A 17,496-nucleotide genomic window follows, 5' to 3' on the forward strand; every position below is an offset into this window, starting at 1 on the left:
TGGTTTTATCTTCCCAGTAGCAGCGTATTGTCTTTTCTTAGGGGTTGGCCTAAGAAAAACATCATTAGCATTTCTATAGGCTTGTTTTTATCGTGGGGTTAGTAGTTAATGTTATTGGCACGACTCCCAGGTCTCAGTAAAATAACTGGGATGGCCTTGCTACTTAGTGTGAGAATTAATCCTGTATAACTTTTTTAGGAGTTAGCTAAATTTCATATCTCCATTTTTAGGCTTCTGGCATGCAGTAATATAGTAGTGAGCCATAGGCCCAAAGCACTATGTTCTGAGAGCATGATTTACTGGAAAGCTAAAACAGACTTTTAGACTTCTTATAGTATCCATGTTACATCTTATAAAAATCACATGAAAGTACCTTGGGTGGGCTGTGTTTTATGTAAGTATGCAGTGTTGTAGCCATGTCAGTCCCAGGATTTTAGAGAGACAAGGTGGGGGAAGTTGGTCCAATTAAAAAAAAAACAAACACATGTTACTTGACCCGCCTTGTCTCTTATGTGGATAATATTGTAAGAACACTATTTCTAGCTCAGCTTTCCTGACAGTCAAGTTCTGTTATGCCTTTGCTTTTGCAATAGTTCAAATCAGGCTCCTGTATTTTATAAAAGCAATTTTTAAGAAAACCCTTAAACCCTTTATCTGAAAGAGTTACCTATTTAAAGTGCCTGGGACAGCTGGAAACAGGTTTTCTGCTGAACTGCATATCAATGTAAGGATTTATTTATTTTTTTACCTGTAACTTTCTCAGTTGCTTGCTATGAAGCTCTTTGTTTGATCTAAGCCTACTCCTTTTCTCTGAACCTGTTCCTGCCTGTCTAAGTGTGATGTCCACAATGGATTTCAGCCTTGACTGCAACTGCTTTGTTATACAGAGTACTTTTTATTTAACATAATCCTTTGTTCATTCTAGTAAATGTCCTGCAGTAATCCAGGAAAGAGTAAGCACGTTGTACAGTTTGGGCTTCCTCAGGGTAAACTTTCCTCTGTATTTGTTTGCTGCTAGCGCTAATCCTCTGGTTGTTCTCCCAGTATGTATTCAAGTCTCTCTCTTTCTGCCTCCACCTCCCCAGCCATTCCCTAATTCCTGTTTCTTAAAATTTAATTAAATGTTTTTAATATCTTTTATGCTTATGGTGCCTTTCACTATGAAGGTTCCCCAGACGCTGTTTATATACAGTGCTAGTAATACATATATACAGCCTCTGTGGGAGGGTGGCCAGTAGCCAGTTGGTTCAGAGCACTCTGAATAAGAGTATGAAGATGGGAAATTTTGACCAAGGATACTTGGGCAACTCTCTACTTCTAGAAAAAGTGCCTGAGGATCTCTGATGGCCCTGCTGAGCACACAGAACTGGAGTGTCTAGTCTCCTCCTCCAGTACAGTTCTTTGGAAGGGTGAAGGGCTAAGCCAGCCCTCCTGAGATTATAAAATTGTAGTTTTAAGCCTGGTCTGCATCTAAAAATTAAATCAACCGAGCTATGTCACTCAGGGCTGTAAAAAATTTCACGCTGTGGTTAGGTCAACCTAACCCCTGGTGTGGATGCAGGTAGGTTGATGCAGGAATTCTTTCATTGACCTAGCTACTGCCTCTTGGAGAGGCGGATTAACTGCACTGATGGAAAAACCGCTTCTGTCAGTGTCTACAGTACAGTGTTACCGCAGCATAGCTGCAGCACTTCAGCTGTTCCACTGTAGCGCTTATAATGTAGACATGGCCTGAATGTCCCTTGTTAGGTGTCTCAAAGCCAGTGCTTAAACGTTCTGAACTGTCCCTCCCATCAATACATGTGTTCTTGTCTCCCCTCAGTTCTCCCGCTTCCTAGAACTGTATGCTGCAATTAGAATAATCAATTCACATTAAAATACCTGTCTTGCATCATTGATTCTCAAAAATAAAACATCAAATTTTAGTGAGAAAAAAATTTGCTAATGCTACCTCTTTTAAATGATATACAGGGAAAGAAGTTTATAATTATACCTGTATTCGTTCAAAACAAACTCTCAACCCATTCATAGCTGCAGTGTGCCCTAATTTGAAGAGTTTAGTTTAATTTATGGCCAGATTTCACTCTTAGCACATTCTTCCTCCCCACATCCACACAAGCAAAAGGAAAGATGTTAGAAATATATCTTTCAGTTCTGTTTCTTTCAGCTTTTTCCAGCTGGTTAAATCCCAGTGAGTTTTAAACCCTAAGCATGTGAGCAAGTGATTCCCATACTTGAGATTGGGTTTCCCACAGGTGAGACTGGCATGACCCTTTGGAATTTTTCACCTTCCTCTGGAGCATGGGGCGCAAATTACATGCTAGGATCTTTTGCATATATCTCACCTAATCAGTTCCCTGCCATTGTGGGGGCCTCTGGCATTGGTACAACTTGGTCTTTCCTGTTCTTTGCCTGTGGCACACAATAGTTCAATCTCCTGAGAGCTATACTACTTTGGTCTAATTCTGATTGTTGGGCTTGGTGTAGGGGTGGCTGGGGGGCGGCTCGCAGCCTGTGACATACAGGCAGTCAGACTAGATAATCTGGTGATCCCTTCTGGCATAAACTGTGACTCTTAGCTGATGATAAAGCTTTCCACAAGCAGGTCTCTAAGACCTAGTCTGCAGTTTTATATTGATATAACAATTTCAGTTAGGGGTGTGTGATGTTTGCTTTACTGAGATAATTAAATTGGTTCAGCATGGACATGTTTGTACTAGTGTAAAGGTGTCTATTAATCCTCTACATCTACAGGAAGAAGTTATACCAGTGTCTAGAACTGTATCCACACTTGGGAAGGGTTGTACTGCTTTTACTAAACTGATCTAGTTAAAACCATATCATTTTTGTGCGTGGAAAAGCACTTATTGAGATCTAGGCTGTTAAGACTGGTGGGCCCCAGGCATTCTTGTAGTAACAGTAGTCACGTGCTGTGTACAGTGCAAGAATATAGCGATATTTTTAGAGCATTTTTCATGCAAACAGTATCACCCAACATTCTACAGCGCTAAATCATGACCAGAGAATTTCCATCCTGATACTGAGGCATGAGAGGGAGAAGGATGTTCTTAGTGAAGATTTGATGAGATGAAGAGATACTAGGAAGCTTTTCTAAGTGGCAGGAGCTGTAGAGAAGTTTTTTTACTACCAGAGTGGCCAGACTGTACAGGAAGACAGAGGCCAGTGTTAGGCAGAATGTGAGAGGAGGACAAGGTCTGTTTTCTTCTGTGTAGGTTCTTATATTGTGCTCATCACCATAGTATCTGAGGGCCTTCCAGTAGTACATTAAGCAATGTGACTAAAATGTTCTGCCTGCCTGCGGAAAGGAGAAGAGAAGTATGTGCAGTTGAATGTTCTGTTCTGGAATATTTTAAACACCCACCCACCCTCCTTACAGAAGGCAAGGTCAAAGATGTGCCTGATATTGAGTGGAAGATGGTGAGGTTTATGATGATCTTTAGTTTCTGTGAGAATTCATTCCACAGTCTAGAGCTGGCTTCCAAGAAAGCTCTGTCTCCTGCAAATTCAAGCTTTATCTTTAATGTTGAACGTTTCTTTGTGTCAGAAAACAAATTTGTTGACTAGTCTTCATCGCAGATATAACCAGTTAGTTCATTTTATCACCCACTTATCATTGTGTCAACAGATTTAGGTTGTACTGTAGACATAGCCTATGTCAGCATAATTTATATCACTTGGGTGTGAATAAACCATCCCTGAGTGACATAAGTTACACCGACATAGGAAATGTGCACACAAATGCTTATGTCGTCAGGAGAGCTTCTCCTGCCGACATAGCTTCTGCTGCTCGCAGAGGTGGGTTGGGGTTTTTTTGGTTTTTTTTTTATGCTGACGGGAGAGTTCTCTTTCGTCAGCATACAGCATCTTCACCAGATGCAGCGCAGCTGTATCTGTACAGCTATGCCAGAGTACGTTATAGACATGGCCTTAGTCATTGCATGCATTTTTAAGATTTATGTATGCATGGGTAATTGCAACTTTATTGCTTTAATAAAATTTTAAGTACAGATAAGACATTGTACACGGATAGTGACCACACACACACTTGGACTTTGTGTGTTCCTAGTGTCTCCAAATGTGAGAAGAGCACCAGAGGTAATGTTCTCTCTGAGCTTGAAACTGTAGCAAGAAGAACTGAACCCATGGTAGCTAATAAAAAAAAAAATTACTAAATTCAATTTAAAATAAAAAGGCTGCAATGGAGCTGTTGGCTATCATTTCGCTACCCTGACCCCAGGTCATTGAGTACCCTGAAAATAAGGACACAGCATAGACTTTACCTTATTTTGTTGATTTTTAAGGTGATACTGTATGGGAACTTGATTTGATTCTCAATGGGAGGCCAGTGGACGACAGGTTTGATGTGTTTGCAGTAGCCAGTGTTGCTAAGAATTTGTTTCAGCATTCTGTACCATTGGAGTTCTTAAGCACTGAAGACTTCATGCTCAGGTATATTGTATCACTGTAGCCTAGCCAAGAGATGAGAAAGGTGTGAATAAATGAAGCTAGGTCATCATTGGCTAGAAGACTCCATCCCATCTTGGCAAATGAGAGAGAGAGTAGAAAGAAGACAGTATCATGGCTGCAAACTCTTCAAAATGTTTTAATGTCCCCACCAGCATCACCTCTGTTTTCCTCAGATTCAGTTTCAACCAGCTGTTCTTCATCCATGAGCTGATCTTGTCCAAACTCTGGGCTATCTGGTCTTGGTAATGGAGTGGTCATATGTGATAAGTAGAGTTGTGTCATCTGCCTATTCTTGGTGTGACAGGTAGTCCATGTCATCTGACCAGTTCATCTAGTGGCTGCATGCAGATGTTAAATAAGACCAGAGAAAGAATTAATTCTTATGGAACTTCACAAGTGAGGGTTCTAGCAGTGGAACTGCTGTTTCCCATTATCACTTGTTGGGTGCTTCCCCCAGGAAGAACTCAAACCATTTTAGCGCATTATCCTGAACTTCTGCCACACCTCTCAAGTGCTGTCTTGTCTATCTCATGGTTGACAGTGTTGAGAGCTGCAGAGAGGTCCAGGAGGATGAGAATGAATGTCTGCCCTCTGTCCGTTAACAGGAGACCATTTGTTAGGCCACTGAGGTGGTTTCAATTCCTGGTCCCAACCTGAATCCAGATTTTCTAGGATATTGACTTCAATTAAATGAGCTTGAAGTTGGCCTTTGGGTAGCTTTTCTGAGCTTGCTCAGGAATGGAATGTTTGGAATGGGTCCCATATGAGGAGAGATTAAAGAGGCTAGGACTTCTTAGCTTGGAAAAGAGGAGACTATGAGGGGATATGATAGAAGTATATAAAATCAATCATGATGTGGAGAAAATGAATAAGGAAAAGTTATTTACTTGTTCCCATAATATAAGAACTAGGGGACACCAAATGAAATTAATGGGCAGCAGGTTTAAAACAAATAAAAAGAAGTTCTTTACACAGCACACAGTCAACTTGTGGAACTCCTTGCCTGAGGCAGTTGTGAAGGCTAGGACTATAACAGTTTAAAAGAAAACTGGATAAATTAATGGAGGTTAAGTCCATTAATGGCTATTAGCCAGGATGGGTAAGGAATGGTGTCCCTAGTCTCTGTTTGTCAGAGGGTGGTGATGGATGGCAGGAGAGAGATCACTTATATTGGGCAGTCGTTGGCCAGAACTGATGTATCCAGGATGGGTTTCTTCATTGTTGATCATGCTATTGGCTGCTTAATGGAGAAAGGGAAGATTCCTTCCTTGAATGGGGCAGTGGGTATTTTGATCCAGAATGGCTCTAGTTGATCATGATTCTGCTTTACAAGCCAGGAAGGGCATGGGTCAGATGCACAAGCCTTGAGTTGAGAATCCTACAGGTTAGTGTGTGTCCAGAAGAGAAGTTCTGAGGTCTTGTGAGTTCAGCGTAGAACAAGTCAGTAGAGAGTTTACAAACAAGAAAGTTAGTTTATAGCTTAGTTCTGAAAGGGGAATCAGAGGAGTGCTTCATGGTTTGGGGGAGGGGGGATTGTACATGATGAATAGTTGTACAGAAGACAGCTTTCTTTTCACAAGATTTAGATCATAGTCCCCCTCACAGCAACTGACTTATGATGTTGCCAACAAAAACCATTGACTCACTCTGTGGCCTTTGGCAAATTGCTTAAACTCCCTGCCTTGGTTTTCCCATCTGTAAAACTTGTGTATATATAATCAAAGCACTTTATAGATCCCATATTCGGAGAGGCTCAAGGTTATTTCACACTTGCAATAAAAATAAGAAAAAATACAGATCATATGATATGAGAAACTGTTCACACATAGAACAGCTTCTTAAATGATTTCCATGAGATGCCAGCATGTTTTTAAGGGATGAATTTTCCTTGTGGCAGACTGGCCTTTCATTCCTGTTGTCAGTAAGTTCTATATATCTAATTTCCTAGGAAGCCCTGTTTAAATTTTACCCCTAAGGTCTGTCTAGAGTAAGATAAAATGTTTTGTTTTGTTTAATGAATTAACGAGCACATTTTGGGAATACTTCAGTCTCTGGACTGAAGTAAAGTGGGAAACTTAGCACTTGGTTGTGCTAATGTCCAAATTCATGGGCTGATTAGCACTTTGACATAGAATCATGCAATTGTAGGACTGGAAGGGAACTCAAGAGGTCATCTAGTCCAGTCTCCTGCACTCATGGCAGGACTAAGTATTATCTTGACCATCCCTGGCAGGTGTTTGTCTAATCTACTCTTAAAAATCTCCAATGATGGAGGTTCGACAACCTCCCTAGGCAATTTATTCCAGTGTTTAACCACCCTGCCAGGAAGTTTTTCTTAATCCAACCTAAATCGTCCTTACTGCAATTTAAACCATTGCTTCTTGTCCTGTCCTCGGAGGTTAAGGAGAACAAGCTTTCTCCCTCCTCCTTGTAACAACCTTTTAATGTACTTGAAACCTGTTATGTCCCCTCTTTTCCAGACAGAAAAAACTGGGTTTGTTTAATCTTCCCTCATAGGCCATGTTTTCTAGACCTTTTAATAATTTTTGTTGCTCTTCTCTGGACTTCCTCCTATTTGTCCATCTTTCCTGAAACGTGGCAGTTAAAACTGGACACGCTGCTCCAGTTGAGGCCTAATCATTGTGGCATTAAACTTATTTAAAAATAATTGTTTGAACTTTTGATTATTGAAATAAACAAGAATGACTCCTCGCATCAGTCTCCCAAATATTATTTTCATCACAAGTTAATAGTGTGATAGTTACACAGCAAACTGAAGTGCTTAAGGCCATGTCTACACTAAAAAGCTTACAGCATCACAGCTATACCAATACAGCTTCAATGCTGTAAGATAGCTCCTGTAGCTGCTCTGTGCCCACAGGAAAGTGTTCTCCTGTCAACATAATGAAAGCACTTAAATGAGCGGTGATAGCTATGTCTGCCAGATACGCTCTCCTGCCGACATAGTGTTGTGCATAGGAGCGCTTATGCCAACAAAATGTATGTCACTTTGGTGTGTTCCCCCTCCCCTCCCCCCCAAGCAACAAGTTTTACCGACATAATTGGAAGGTAGACATGGCCTAAACTTGTATAGTAAGGGGGGATGTCATTTTATATCACACCTCTCCCTCTCTATCACCTTTTCCCTTTCATTTGTTATGAGAGACATATAAGGTCATGTCTACATGGGCAAAAATGCTTATTTTTCCGTTAAATTAGCTGAAATTAACAACCCTCCCACCAGCCAAACAGTTGTGTAGGCAAGTTGCTTTCAACCTTTCCAGACTACTGTACCCCTCTTTCAGAAGCCTGATCTTTGTCTTGTGTACCTCACTTCAACTGCTTGCTTACAAAATCAAAGTGTCACAGCACTCTATTACTGAAGAACTGCTTACTGTCTCATTTTTACCATATAATTATAAAATAAATCAATTGGAAATAAATATTGTATTTACATTTCAGTGTATAGTGTATATAGAGCAGTATAAACAAGTAATTATATGAAATTTAAGTTTGTATTGACTTCGCTGATGCTTTTTATGGAACCTGTTGTAAAACTAGGCAAATATCTAGATGACTTGATGTACCCACTGGAAGACCTCTGGATACACGTACCCCTGATTGAGAACCACTGGTGTAAACAATGTTTGACACGATCGTTTGGGTTAATTGTATTCTAGCTTAAGGAGAGTCTAGCAACAACTTTTTAAAGGTGTTAAATTCCATCTGCACAAGTATTGGAGGAGAGTTTAATCCATTAAAGCTAACTTAATTGAAAAACACACATTTTTGGCCAATGTAGACAAGGACAAAAGTACTTTAACTTCACATATGACAGTTGGTGTATAATTAGTTTCTAGTTAGTCTCACAGTTCCATGCGTTTTTTGTGTGAGTGTTTCACAGCAACATGGTAAAGAACTATTATTATTATTATTATTATTATTTTATTTTTTTATTTTTTTTTTTTAGATGAAAACATGGTTGTAAATCCACTGAAACAACTATCAAGGAAACTCCGAACCTGGGGTTCTGCCTGAAACAGCTTCTAACTACTTGCAAGTGAGAGGGATGAGCAGGTGGCAGGGGGATTCACTGATAGAGTTTGGGGAGGCCAGGGATATACATGGGATTGGGGGAGGGAAAGAGGGTTATGTGCAGGGGGTCCTGTGTGGGGAGACAGGCTGTGGCCTTGAATAGGGAGCACCCAAACCTTTATTCCTCTGGCTCCCTTGCATCCTGATTCAACCCCATTCCTTCACAGAACCTACCGTTTTCCCACTTTCCCATTTCTGTCTGCCTTCTTTGTGAGACGTACAGACATTATCTTTGAAAACTCATTGTGATTGGGGTAGGTCCCGGATGACTGGAAAAAGGCTCTGTAGTGCCCGTCTTTCAGAAAGGGAAGGAGGAGGATCCGGGGAACTACAGGCCAGTCAGCCTCACCTCAGTCCCTAGAAAAATCACGGAGCAGGTTCTCAAAGAATCAGTCCTGATCACTTTCTTTTCTTTCAAGTGCATCAGAAACAGTCAGCATGGATTCACCAAGGGCAAGTCATTCCTGACTAACCTAATTGCCTTCTGTGATGAGATAACTGGAATGGATGAGGGAAAGCAGTGAACGCGTTATTCCTTGACTTTAGCAAAGCTTTTGATACAGTCTCCCACAGTATTCTTGTCAGCAAGTTAAAGAAGTGTGGCCTGGATGAATGGACTATAAGGTGATTAGAAAGCTGGCTAGATCATCAGGCTCAACGAGTAGTGATCAATGGCTTGATCTCTAGTTGGCAGCCAGTATCAAACAGAGTGCCCCAAGGATCAGTCCTGGGGCTGATTTTGTTCAATATCTTCGTTAATGATCTAGAGGATGGCATGGACTGCATCCTCAGCAAGTTTGCAGATGATACTAAACTGGGAGGAATGGTAGATATGTTGGAGGGTAGAGATAGGATACAAAGGGACCTAGACAAATGAGAGGATTGGGCCAAAAGAAATCTGATGAGGTTCAACAAGGACAAGTGCAGGACTCTGCACTTAGGATGGAAGAATCCCATGCACTGCTACAGACTAGGGACCGAGTGGCTAGGCAGCAGTTCTGCAGAAAAGGACCTAGGGTTTACAGTGGACAAGAAGCTGGATATGAGTCAACAGTGTGCCCTTGTTGCCAAGAAGGTTAACAGCATTTTGGGCTGTAAAAGTAGGGGCATTGCCAACAGATCGAGGGATGTGATCATTCCCCTCTATTCAACATTGGTGAGGCCTCATCTGGAGTACTGTGTCCAGTTTTGGGCCCCACACTACAAGAAGGATGTGGGAAAAATTGGAAAGAGTCCAGCGGCAGGCAACAAAAATGATTCGGGGGCTGGAGCACATGACTTATGAGGAGAGGCAGAGGGAACTGGGCTTGTTTAGTCTGCAGAAGAGAAGAATGAAGGGGGAGTTGATAGCTGCTTTCAATTACTTGAAAGTGGTTCCAAAGAGGATGGATCGACTTCTTCTCAGTGGTACCAGATGACAGAACAAGGAGTAATAGTCTCAAGTTGCAGTGGGGGGAGGTTTAGGTTGGATATAATGAAAAACTTCTTCACTAGAAGGGTGGTGAAGCACTGGAATGGGTTACCTAGGGAAGTGGTGGAATCTCCCTCCTTAGAGGTTTTTAAGGTCAGGCTTGACAAAGCTCTGGCTGGGATGATTTAGTTGGGGATTGCTCCTGCTTTGAGCAGGGGGTTGGACTAGATGACCTCCTGAGATCCATTGCAACTCTGATATTCTATGATTTCTTTTCTTTGGAGCAAAAACAATTAACACAACAACCTCTGAAGCAACATAGGAAGCAAAGCAGACATCTGAAAAACCCGTGTAGTTTGTTCTCGGACCTATGTAACTTTACTTAACCCCCACCTAAAAGTTTTTATTGATGTAGCAGTCAGTGGCCATGTCTACACTACTGGCTAAATGAGCACTGCTGCAGTCGATGCAGTGGTGTCGATTTAGTCATAAGTCGACCCAAGCTGTGTCGACTTCCGTTATGTAATTTAAATAACTGAACTAGCGTAACTTAGATTGATTTACATCATTAGTGTGCCCTGAAATATAGAAGAGATGAACAATGAGAAGAATGGTCTAGAGCCAACTACTGCTAGCTGCAGCTGTGTTTAAAAAGACCTACGTCTTCCCTTGTTCAGGAGAACTGGGAGATAAAGTGTACATTACAGTATACTGTACTCTGTAAATAGAGGGGACCTGAGCACAGGACCGGGAGTCAGGATCCTTAGAATTCTAATTCCTTGGGCAAAACTCGTAACCTCTCCACCTTTTCCCCCTCCCCCAATAAGGGCTTGTCTACCCTAGGATTTATCGCAGCCAGGTAACGTGTTACCATATAGCTTGCCCTGTCTACACTAGTTTTCAAACATTAGTTAAAATGTTTTAGCTAGCATTTTTTTTAAATATACCTTTGTATCCTAGTTTAGACATATTCCTTCAAATGGTAGAACACATTCCTCAGGTGGGTGTTGCTACTTTTAAAGTGCTTTGAAGATATAAACTACTACAAAAGTGCTAAGCATGAGAGATCGTTTAGCTCCTGTCAACCTATATCAAAGCCTTTAGAACTGTTAATGTCACTTATGGGAGTGACTTTCTTCCTTCCAAGGCCCTCTCATAGGTTCTTGTGGTGTTTGTTCCACTATACATTTTCAGGTGTGGGATCTCAAATGCTTCAAAAGTGATCCAATTCCAAAGCAAGTCTGTGTTGTGTTATAGGTATGTCCTATTGTGATTCTCGATCTGATACTTTGATTTGGTTGAATTTTTCTAGTTCCCAGCGCTTCTGGTAAGATGTTCTGCAAGCATATTTTGGTTGGGCCTCGTGACTGAATTATAGTGTATTAAGTAATAAAGCATGGTAAGTGGTGTGCAGACGGACAAAATAGATGTTCCTGCACCAAAACATTTACACTCCTACTCTGACTTTTTGGAAAATCTAAATATAGTAGTGTCTTGCTAATTCTCACTCTACTAATCCACAAACCTAATAATTCTTCCAAAACCCCCAATGGTCTATCCTGAAATTCCTGAAAATGTAATATGAATGTTTCGGAGGTCTTTGTTTAATAAGCCTTCATTATTCACAAAATATATTACTTTATTGCTTGCCATATTGAATTTTCATTTTACGCCTATCAAATACATGAGCAGAGTGCACTTTGTGATGCAGTATCCTTGGTGTTTATTTTTTGCTCTAATGTGTTTAATGTGCAAGGAGTCTGAGTCATTAGTTTAAATTAGAGAAGGTTTTGCTTTGTTAAACTTCTTTGTGGAGCCAAATCTAACTTTATTATATAATGTGAAAAAGTCATTAATGCAGTGTTAATACTACTTATGCACAATTCTCAAAGTGCTTACAAAGGTGGGCAAGCATCATTTCCACTTTATAGCTGGAGAAACTGAGACACATGGTAGGAAGTGACTTGCCCGAGGTCACAGAGCAAGTCAGTGGCAGAGCTTGGAATAGTTCTCAAGTGTAAGTTCCTGGGTGTAGGGGTTGTGCCTTATTTCTGTTTGGAAAGTGCCTGGCTCATGGTCAATATTATCAGAAACACACATCTTTTGTGTAAGCCTGATATTTAATGGATCACATGGCCTTCTGGCATGTTCAAAAGCCATTTAAAATGATTTTTCCTCACTCATCTCGGTATCAGAAATAACAAACAGTCCCTAAGAATGGAGAGCCATATATTTCACAGAAAAAATGTCCAGCATTCGGCATTGATTTTTGCAAACTTTGAATTTCTTGGATAAATCATGCTAGAGAAGGGTGAGGTGTTATACTATTGTCTACACTCCTCTTGGGAGGACTCATAAATCTTTTTGTGACACTGTAATGGTCTTGATCTGGAAGTGATGATGGTATTAAGTTGTTGACTTAAGTTGGGGGAATAAACACCTTTAAGAAACAGAAAAACTCAGAAACAAAACTCTTGTTTTCATATATTACTGAAGGGTGAGAGGGATGGGAATAAGAAAATATACAGGCTCTGGAAGCAGAAACTTTTTCTCAGGGCATGGCTACACTCGCAAATGTAGTGCGCTTTGAGTTAAACCAGTCTTCGTAGAGCGCAATAGGGGAAGCACTGCAGTCTGTCCACACTGACAGCTGCAAGCGCACTGGTGTGGCCACATTTGCGGCATTGGGAGCGGTACATTGTGGGCAGCTATCCCACAGAGCACCTCTTCCCATTCTGGTGCTGTGGCTTGTGGGAAGACGCAGGGGGTGCAGGGCATTCTGGGTCCTGTCCCACCCCTTTGATGCATCAGTTCGCATCCCAGCAATCTGTCTGCTTCGGTCCACCATTGGTGCCATCTTTCAACGTTTTTTTGTACTGTGTGCCCTGTCTTCCCTTTTGGTCTGTGGGAAGTGGGTGGGATCACATTATCATGCAAGTCTGAGATGACGAGCAGTGGCCGCAGAACTTTTGGATGAGAAAAGCCCCTTTCGTGGGACTGTGTGTCGAGCTCGCCCCCACCCTGTGGCGCAAGGACATGAGATTGAGAGCTGCCCTGCCAGTGGAGAAGTGGGTTGCTATTGGATCTGGAAGCTGGCAAATCCAGACAGCTACTGATCGGTCGCTAACCAGTTTGGAGTGGGGAAGTTGACCATTGGAATTATGTTGATGCAAGTTTGCAGGACCATTAATTGCATCCTGCTCAGAAGAACTGTAACTCTGGACTCTGGGTAATCTGCATGACATTGTGTCTGGCTTTGCACAAATGGGTTTCCCTAACTGTGGAGGGGCGATAGATGGGATGCGTATTCCAATTCCGGCACCAGCCCACCTAGCCTCCGAGTACATTAATTGGAAGGGCTATTTCTCTATGGTTCTCCAGGCGCTTGTGGATCACCGTGGGCGTTTCATTGACACTAACGCAGGCTGGCTCGGAAAGGTGCATGCATCTTTCGGAACACTGGCCTATTCAGGAAGCTGCAAGCCAGGACTTTTCCACAGACCAGAAGATCACCGTAGGGGAAGTCGAAATGCCCACTGTGATCCTTAGAGACCCTGCTTACCCTTCAATGCCGTGGCTCATGAAACCCTACACATGGAGCCTTGTCAGCAGCAAGGAGCGGTTCAACAACAGGCTGAGCCGGTGCAGAATGACTGTGGAGTGTGCTTTTGGCCATTTAAAGAGCTGCTGGTGCTCTCTGTATGGGAAGCTGGACCTGGCCGATAACAGCATCCCCGCGGTATATCTGTGTGCTGTATCCTCCATAACATTTGTAAAGGGAAGGGTGAAAGATTCACTCAGGCATGGAACTCGGAGGTTCAACACCTGGGGGCTGAATTTGAACAGCCAGAGAGCAGGGCTGTTAGAGGGGCCCAGCACAAGGCTGCAAGGGTTAGGGATGCCTTGAGGGAGCAGTTTGAGGATGAAAGCCACTAGTAATGTCTGGTGCCCTGCATGGGAGTGAAGTGCAGTGCAGTGGTTCCAATGTTAGTTGGAATCTGTGTTTTGCTGCGTATGATACCCTGACTTGCAGTGCCTATTGCTTTCCTGGGCTAAGGTATCTTTTATTTTATGCAATAATAATGTTTTCAAAGAAAAAAAAATCCATTTATTGGGAAACAGAAAGAGCAAAGGGGTGGGGTGGGGAATGGTACAATCTCAGATTTGCGTATGTCCTGTTATCATACTCAGCCTTCCCGTTTGGAGAACTGTGCAATGAGTGCTGCACTTCAGGATGGCTGTACTGCATGGTGATGGGGGTTGAGTGCAGTGGATAAGTGTCGTAATTTCACCACCCAGCCCTGAAAACTACAAGTGTTGAAGGCAGCTGGTGGCAATAAGAACCTGGATGTTTGGGAAAGTGGGTTGGAGGTGACATGGGGGCACAAGGGAAAGAGTTTTGGGACAAGGGCTGCAGTATGTGTGCGGGGGGGTAGTGGTGGAGTAATCAGAACTTTCCATGAGGTGGTAGATGCTCTTCAGAAGTGCACTGACAGGATTTTAAAGAAAAATTCAATAATCTAATTCTTTGCTTTATGTCGTTTTTCAAACATGCTAAAAATAATCAAAACAGCAAAATATGGTCCTGGGGCTGTGGGAAAAGGAATAAAAATGCTGTTCTCCCAGTATCCAATAATCTGCTTATTCTGCCTTTTCTTAAGAATAGAGTTTATTGAAGCAATTTATCCTGACTAAACGTGATATAAATCTCTGTACATGTATTCACATGCAGGTTATTATTCTTAGTGAGTGAGCAGTTAATAGTTTTTGAGGGACAAAATGAATATCCTCCTGATATCTTGCAAGATCAGTTAACTGCAATTCTCATAGTGCACAAGTCTTCAAATTTTTAAACAGAGCCTCTTGTTACACTGTCAGAAGTGTCGGAGGGGAAGAGGGAACCTGAAATACATTGGTTCCCCTCCAGTTTTGATTAGTTTTATCAAAGCCACAAGAGTGTCTGCTGATCCTTTTTTTTTTTTCATGTCTTAAACAGCTTTTATGTGAACTGGAAGTATAAATACCAAATGAAGAGAGACTCAAAATCTTAAATATTGGTGGAGGAAGTAAGCTGTTTAAGTGACAGATGTCTGACATTACATGAATTAAGGAAAAGTGAGGATTTTAGCCTTGTAAATTAGAGTAGCCCTTTTTATTCTCCTGCAAATTTAGTAGACTTTATTAGAAAAAATAAAATCACTTCTCCTCCTAGCTAAGTACACCGTGCAGCTCCATTTAAAACCCCAAACTATTAGTTTTAACTTCATAACCGTCTTCACCTTTTTTAAGGTGGATTTTTGCAAAACTTTAAAAAATAACTAATGCCACCTTTCATCCATTCTCCTATTATCACAACATGATTGCTCTTTCTTCAGGTTTTGGAGCTGTTAAACCATTGCTGTTTAAAATTGCTGATGAAATTCACCACTGGACTGAGAGAGGACTTCGCTCCCCATGGCTGTCTTGACAATGCAATCTCCCCTCGTACACAGCTTCACCAGTGTACCTAACCCCTGGCTCTCTGAGAGGGGGCCATAGTCTCCGTAGGCATACAATCCTTGGTACTGAGATTAACAGTTTTGAAGACTTTGCAATCATAGCAGTTTACATCTTCAAAGTGATGTTTAAACATTAATTGTTACACTCTGTGAAACGAGGGGTGGTTATCTTCTTTTACTAATGGAGAAACTGAGGCATGAAGATGGGAATCAACTTGTCAAAGACCGCACAAGTTATTGTCTAACCAGGGATTAGAAATCTGGAGTACCTGATGCACAGTTTTGGGTTGAGTCCATACACCACACTGAAATGGTTGCTGACCTTATGTCTGGAGGTACTGAGGAGTCTTTGGACTGCATGTTGGACCTATGACTTTCCTGGTTGGTAAAAACCAGCTGGGGATATACTGGGACTGTGCTTGGTGAATACCATCACATCCTTTTGGGAGAACAGGGTACCAGCTTCCTTTGAATAGGCAATTGTTAGGTCTTGTCTTAGTATACCATCTCTTGATACTGATAGTCCTGCCAAATTACCATCCTGTTTCAAACTTTACCTTCTTTTGGGAAAGGTGGTGACAAAGCAATTCTAGCAGGATTTGGAGGGAGTCTTAACTTTTCCTTCAGTCCAGTTAGATTTCTGATCTGGTTATGGTACAGAAACAGCATCAGTTGCATTATCCATCTAAAGGAAGAAATCAAAGATAAATTCACCATGTTGGGTCTTTTAGATCCATCTGCTTCCTTTGGTACAGCCTACCACAAGGTTCTGGGGAGATGGTTCTGGCCCTTAGCTGGGGCTAATGGAGTTTGTCTGGTCACTTTGCTCTTTTCTTTCTAGATTGCAGAGAGTTGTTTTGAGTGAATGGGCATGGTGCAGACATGCACATTACTGTGGCATTTGACCTTGTCATTCCTCCTGTTTGAAGGCTTTGTGTACGTTAGTTATTGAAGAAGCATGGACTTACCCTGCTAACAACAACATACTGAAAACACCACATCTATATCTCTATTTTGTGGTGTCATCTGATGCATAGGAGTAATTTTTTCCCCCAATGCCTGAATGAGATTAGGTCTAGAATGAGGGCTAGCTGTCTGAAGATTGTTGGTCTAGAGGAAGATTGTGGTGATGTTTGTAGACTCTGGTTAGAAACTAAAAGAAGTGGTGGAGATCAGCCCCCTTGATTAGAGGGCGTGCACTCACCTTTTGGTTTCTCAAGTTAACAATTTGGGGTCTGAGTTGGAATCTTAGACAGATGTGGCCGAGACTGATGTGTTTCCCTCCCCCCTCCCCAATCTGTACTTGTTGAGGCTTTTGACATATTATAGATACTCTTCTTGCTGTTATCTGCCATGTCTTTGCCATTTTGAGATTAGATCACTGTCAGGAGCTCTCTAGGCCATAATCTTCAGATCCATGAGAAAACTCCTGCTTCGTGCTATGATGATGCTCCAGGATCTATATTGATTTACAGGTACAATTTAAGATGTTGTTGATGATGGATAAAGTCTTAAACAGTTTGCATCCCAGATGAGTCTCCCATGGGTTTTTTCTGATCAGCAGAAGCCTCTGAGCTGACAATCCTGTGGTTTCTGAGGGAGGGATTGCTAGCAGGGCATTTTCCGTGAGGGACCATTGCCATTGGAACTGTTCTCCTTCCCCAACCACAAACAAAATCCCAAGCCAATCTGCTTCCTCTAGGATCTTTTGAGCTTGTTAACTAACCTTCAGTGCACTCTGCAAGACCCATTTAACTTCCTGAGTTTTCTGGAAGGGGTGGGGGTGGGGAGAAGGGGATTAATATTTGTGGTTATCCTCGTTTATGTGCAAATTATGAAGCACCCTTGTTGCTAGTCCGTTATATTTTTGTTTGGAGGCTATTTACCGATTGTTTTCTCGTGTTTATGTAGGGCCTAGAGTTCATTTGCTTAATAAATCTAAACATAGTCCAAATTGTGATAGCAGACTTTGTAGATACCCTTTAGAACGAGCAGAATTGCAAT

The 17,496-nt window shown here is 41.8% G+C and overlaps 1 protein-coding gene across 6 annotated transcripts in view; it reads left to right on the forward strand.

Moving 5' to 3' along the window:
* Positions 1–17,496, forward strand: part of LOC127035685 (cyclic AMP-dependent transcription factor ATF-7) — a 113,975-nt gene that overhangs the window by 14,809 nt on the left and 81,670 nt on the right. The window contains exon 2 of one of the 6 annotated variants that reach the window (XM_050925915.1): positions 8,459–8,548. The exons of 4 other annotated variants lie outside the window; for them this stretch is intronic. The gene's annotated coding sequence lies outside the window, so the exon portion shown is untranslated. Of the gene's footprint in view, positions 1–8,458; positions 8,549–11,188; positions 11,252–17,496 lie in introns of all 6 variants that reach the window. One more of the 6 variants, XM_050925916.1, reaches the window with a different exon arrangement.

Source organism: Gopherus flavomarginatus, chromosome 16 (genome assembly GCF_025201925.1).
Source record: "Gopherus flavomarginatus isolate rGopFla2 chromosome 16, rGopFla2.mat.asm, whole genome shotgun sequence".
Lineage (NCBI taxonomy): Eukaryota > Metazoa > Chordata > Testudines > Testudinidae > Gopherus > Gopherus flavomarginatus.